Below are 6,003 nucleotides of genomic sequence, written 5' to 3' on the forward strand. Positions count from 1 at the left end.
CAATACCATAGGTTGCTGAAGTTTTGTCCTTTTTTTTTTTTTGGAATATTTTCTCTCTTCTTTTCAGAAAATTTCTATCATTTTGTCTTCATATTTACTGATTCTTCTTTCCTCCTCACCATTCTGCTGTTCTGCTAATCCACAGATATTTTTATTTTAGTAAATAAATATTTCAGTTCTAAATTTCATCATTTGATTCTTTTTATATCTTCTGAATGTATTAATTATTCACTGACACATTTTTGTGATGGTTGCTCTATCAATGTAGGATAATTCTAACTCCCATCTCAAGGTTGGTGTCTATTGATTATCTTTTTCCTTTTTTTGTTCAAGTTGAGATTTTCCTTTTCTTTTTTTTTTAAGATTTTTTTTTAATTTATTTGACAGATCGCAAGTAGGCAGAGAGGAGAGAGAGACAGAGGGGGAGGCAGGCTCCCCGCCAAGCAGAGAGCCCGACGTGGGACTCTATCCCAGGACCCTGAGATCATGACCTGAGTCAAGGTAGAGGCCTTAACCCACTGAGCCCCAGGCTCCCCTTTCCTTGTTCTTTTTATAATGAACAGCTGCCAGTTGAAGCCTAGACACTTTTATATTATGTTATAACACTTTGGATTTATTTTTATTAATGGATTTATTTTTTTAATCCGCTTTCTATGACACTGCTCTGACAAAGAAGAAGGGTGTGGGAGAGTGCTGCATTGTTGCTGCCATATCACATAAAAGTCTATGATCGCTCATTGGCCTTCACTGACATCCAATTAAGGGTGGGTGGCTCCTCATCACTGCTGAGCAGAGGTGGGAATACCAGCTAGGACAGGAAGGGGTGCTTTATCATTGCTTCCCATACAGCTCCACTACACTCCAAGCTCCTTCCACTAAGGAAGGGGGCTTTGTTAATGCTGGATGGTGGTGAAAGTTCTGACTCCAGTAGGCCTCTTCTAATATCATTCCAACAGGAAATGAGTAGGTTTCCTCATTATTGCCAGATGGGTGAGTAAGTAGATGTCTAGGCCCCGCACATTGTCTCTGGTGATACCATAGGAGTCAAAGAGGGGAGAACTTCACCATCTAAGAGGGATAAAACTCTTAGCTTTGTACTCAGCCTTCTCTGACACCACCACAGTGGTAAGGTGTTAAGGTGCCTCATTTCACCCTGGTGGGAATGGAAGTCTAGACTTCTAATTTGGCCATTGTTGACTTGGGTGAAGATGAAATATGTTCTGTGGTGTTTGGCTGAAGAAGAGTAATTATTGCCTTAAAAGTGTTCATTGTCTAATCCTACACCTTTCCTGATCCTTCAACTTAGACTGAGCAAGTTTCTGTTAAGGCTGGGGTTTTCTATTTGTTTTTTGTCTTTTTGATCTGTGCCCATTTTTAAGTTGCTGCTTCTAGTTTGGGACATATGAGGCAAACTGAAAACCTGGGGGACTCACCAAGTATTGTTCCTTAATATGAGGTTCCTAGCCATTCTATTTTTTTTTTCCTTCCAATCTGTCTGAATCACGTGGTTGTTTTATACATAATGTTCAACACATTTAGTTGTACCTGGTGGGAGGAATAGGAAAAAGTACATGTGTTCCATCTTCCTAAAGTCAAATTTCTTTAGGTTCCTTTTTGAAACTTCTTGTTCCCTGGAATAAAATATATTATAGCCAAGAGAACATAACATTTGTACAGCAGCTTGATACTTTCTTAAGTCTGTTTGCTAAACTTGGATATCTCTTCTCCTAAATTTAACCCAAGGTCAATATCCAAAATAGTGAAGGAAAAGGAAAAAAAATAAAATTAAGTGTACTTTCTTTATTGTATATCAATATAACATATTGACATACATATAACATATTGACAACTTCCCTCACACCTCTTTTTCCTTTTTCACTTTTTTCACTTCTTTTTTTCTTCCTTTTCACTTCCTTTTTTCACTTTTCTTTTTCCTCGCAGACTTTTTCCTTTTATGGTCTTCTAGTTTCTAATGTAATTTTAACATGTACTCATTATTTCTCATTATTTTTAGAGGTTTGCATATTTTCAATCCTACTTGCTATAATTTTTAATCTTAAAAGTAATTTCTCATTTTCCACTACAATTAAGTTAGTGTCCACTATGAATTTTACCAAGTGAAATGTGTTTTGCCAGTGATTCTACTATTGTTAATTTTAGAATGATGTGAATATAGATTTTAGAGTTATTTACTCATAAAACATATTTTTAAAGATTTTATTTATTTATTTACTTATTTATTTATTTATTTTAGAAAGAGCATGTGTGAGCAGGATGGAGAGAGAAAGAGAAAGAGAATCTCAAGCAGGCTCCGTATCAAGCAGACTACACACTGATTGTGGAGCCTGATACAGGGCTCAATCTCAGGACCCTGAGATGAAAATCATGGACTCTAAGCCAAAATCATGAGTCTGCCACTTAACTAACTAAGCCATCCAGGTTGTCCTCATAAAATATATTCATAAAACATACTGACTACATAGAAAAATAAACAGACTTCTCAGTCTCCATGGAAAGAGATAAACAAGTAAGCAAACCAAAATATACAGTGACTACATGTTGTGGTGAAAGTTATGAATGACTTTAAAACATAGAATAGTAGAATACAACAAGGTAAAGCAACCTAGAAAGTTGAGTCATTAAGGAAGGCTACACTGAAGAGTTTATAATTAAGCTAAGCCTCGAAGGAATGAAAAGAAGTCAGCCCACAAAGCATGAAATGGAGGGTGTTCTAGACAATGAGGGGCAAGAGAAAAAGTAGAAAATATCACAAACTAACACAAGAGGTGTAGTGAATGGCCCCACGATATTCTGAAACTGCCTTCCAGGGACCATTTCCAGTTTGGCTTTCTTCAACTTTTCAAGATGTTGTTTCTGCCTACCATCTGCTCAAGCAGAAGGTGGTCAAGCCTCAGGGACATTGGCAGTGCCAGTTTTCCTGGTGCTCCAGAAGCCTCTGGTCACTAGCTGATTACCCATTCCATCTGAATTCAAAAATCTCAGAACAATAACATTTTCTAATCTATCCAATCTCCAAAGCCCAACCCATGAGGAAAGAAGCTAAATAAAAAGGAATGTTTTGATGGAACAATTGTAGACTGTAGACAGGGAATAAAATACTGGAGTTCAAGGGCTAATTCTGCCATGCCTCATTTTTTTTTTTTTTACACGTATAGGCAATTGCCTTCACTTGACAAATTATTCTTTTCTCCCTGGAAGGATAAAAATCTCAGAGGTGGAAAAGATCTTATAGATTCAGCGGTATAGCTCTATTAACAGCACAACCAGGTACACACCAATTTTCAACCCTCATATCAAGAGATCTACTCCACCTCATAGCTGTTACACATAAAACCTGCCTTGTCTGAGCTCCCAGGAATTTAAACTGGAATAAATGCTAAGTGATCAGTCTACATGTGAATGTATGTATATAGTATTTATAAACATAATCTATATACATTTTTTAAAAACACAAGTGTAAAATAGTTGCACAAATGCTTTGATTTCCTCAGAAGAACAGCTATGCATATGCAAGGAAATGATAATGTTAGAGAAGAAGCGAAGTACATACAGTTTTTCTACCTCGATGTGTATTCCTACCTCTGCTAAAAGCAAAGATAGTTAACTAGTAATTGCCTCAGGAAGATGAGACACAGAGAACATTTTCTCTTTTCAGATAATGCTGAGCATCTTTCTAGAGAAGAATAAGACCTGACAAGGGGGGAAAGCATGGAAGAGATTTGTTTTTAAGTGATCTAAACACCAACTGTCAGCCTCAAAGGAAAATAATATGCAAGACAGAAATAAAAATGAATGATGACTTAATCAGGACATTATTAGAAAGGGCACTGAGAATTTTAACTCTACCACTTAAAAGTTGTTCTACTTTCAAAATCGAGGCATAATCTATGGCCAAAGATGAATCTAGCAAGAATTCAGATCAACTTTATGTTTCTGAAATTTAAATTTTTTTCCTTTTTTTTTTAAAGATTTTATTTATTTATTTGATAGAGAGAGAGAGAGAACAAGCAGGGGGAGCAGCAGAGGGAGAGGGAGAAGCAGGCTCCCCACTGAGGAGGGAGCCCCCATATGGGACTCGATCCCAGGAGCCCGGGATCATGACCCGAGCTGAAGGCAGACGCTCAACCGACTGAGCCACCCAGGCACCCTAAAACAAATATTTTCTGTTAACCATAAGTAATTAACATAAATATAGTTTGACTCTAGTGACATACTCTACCTTAACCATTGCTTAATGAGTTTCTTTGACGTGACAGTACCCACTCTACCTCTTCCAGGACCAAAATCTAAAGCATCTTCTGAAAGTCCCACTGAAGATTCAAAATATGCCTCAAAAAAAAAAAAAAAAAAACTCAGCTAAAAAGATTTCATGTGAAGTTAAATTCAAAAAATATGGAGCGAAATGAAGCTACATGTATATCTTCTTCAAAGATCTTAGCAAAATGAGCTGCATTTGCCATGTACATTTGAGCAAAGAACATATCTATGCATCAAAAGAGAGATTCTAGTGTTCCTTGAAACATAACTTGGGAGCAAAACCCTGGGCACTCTAGTCAGGCTTCAGTATCAATTCATACTTACTTCAGCATCACATATATTAAAATTGGAACAATACAGAGAAGATTACCATGACGCCTGCACAAGGAGACAGGCAAACCACAATTCATGGAATCCCTGTGTGAAACCAAAAATTACTTCCCCCTTCATGTTGCAGAAATGTTCCATTGGATATAAATCTGATCTCATTTGCCACTTAAGGAGCACAGTTTTGTGCTCTTATAACTTTCAGAAGCACAGAATGTTTTCCTTTATTCTCCTAATCTACCTCAACGCTTGTATTCTACAGTGTGATTATCTAATCTAGTTTTGTAGCTCAGAGTAAGTACCAGGAAATTTACCCTCAATATTCTCACATTTTTTTGTCTTTTATATTATGTATCTTTTGCTATAGTTATATATAGTTATATTTTATATTGTTATAAATAACAAATTCATGCTCATTGTAGAAATTTAACCAAAATATAAGAAAAGTAAAATCATATGATTTGATATTGTATAAAAGTATCTTAAGGTTTATATTGAGTAATAAATTCTTAAGAAAAACCAAGAATATCATGAAACAAAATAAAAGGAGTAAAGGTAGTATAGGAATTTGCCTTACCAAATATTAAAATATACTAAAAATTCACTTTAATATGATCAGTGTGATAGAGCATAGGAAGAAACGAATAGATTATGGGAACCAAACAGAAAATCGAAAAGTAAATCCAAGGAAAGATAATAATTTAACAGGTGACAAAGGGGTATTTGAATTCAGTGGGGAAAGATTATATATTTTTTAACAGATATGTGGACAATGGTTATACATTAACAAGAAATCAAAATTATATCCCTTCTTCATACCATATACAAAAATACAAATAGATTATACACTTAAATTTGTTTTTTAGCAAGACAATAAAACTCTTAGCAGAAAATCTAGCATAGTACATGTTAAAAATTTAAAGAAGAGAAGACATTCTAAACCAAACAAGAAAACTAAACCTATAGGTAAACTTAAAACATGTAAATATGTAAACTTTTGTATGCCAAAATGCATAATGAAAAAAAAATGACTGGCTTTGAAAAAATAATGCAGATGACAAAATAAGTACTTTTATTTGAAATACACAAGGATTGTTTAGAATACAAGAAAAATACAAACAACCCTATAGAAAAGGCAGAAAAATGGGAAAAGGCAATTCATGGCATAGAAAATTTTAATGACAAAATTAATACTAATTAGGTAAGTTCACCCTTAACATAACTATAAAATATAATTTTATACCACTAAGGTTGGCAAATATTTTTTTAAAGATTTTTATTTATTTATTTGACAGAGAGAGATCACAAGTAGGCAGAGAGGCAGGCAGAGAGAGAGAGAGGAGGAGGAGGCAGGCTCCCTGCTGAGCAGAGAGCCCGATGCGGGACTCAATCCCAGGA

The 6,003-nt window shown here is 35.2% G+C and overlaps 1 non-coding gene across 1 annotated transcript; it reads left to right on the top strand.

The window, feature by feature from the left end:
• Nucleotides 1–4,598: 4,598 nt before the first annotated feature.
• Nucleotides 4,599–4,701, top strand: LOC125094585 (U6 spliceosomal RNA). The gene has a single exon (XR_007125598.1). It is a non-coding gene; the product is annotated as a U6 spliceosomal RNA (small nuclear RNA).
• The last annotated feature ends 1,302 nt before the right edge of the window (nt 4,702–6,003 follow it).

This window comes from Lutra lutra, chromosome 2 (genome assembly GCF_902655055.1).
Source record: "Lutra lutra chromosome 2, mLutLut1.2, whole genome shotgun sequence".
NCBI classification, from domain to species: Eukaryota; Metazoa; Chordata; class Mammalia; order Carnivora; family Mustelidae; genus Lutra; species Lutra lutra.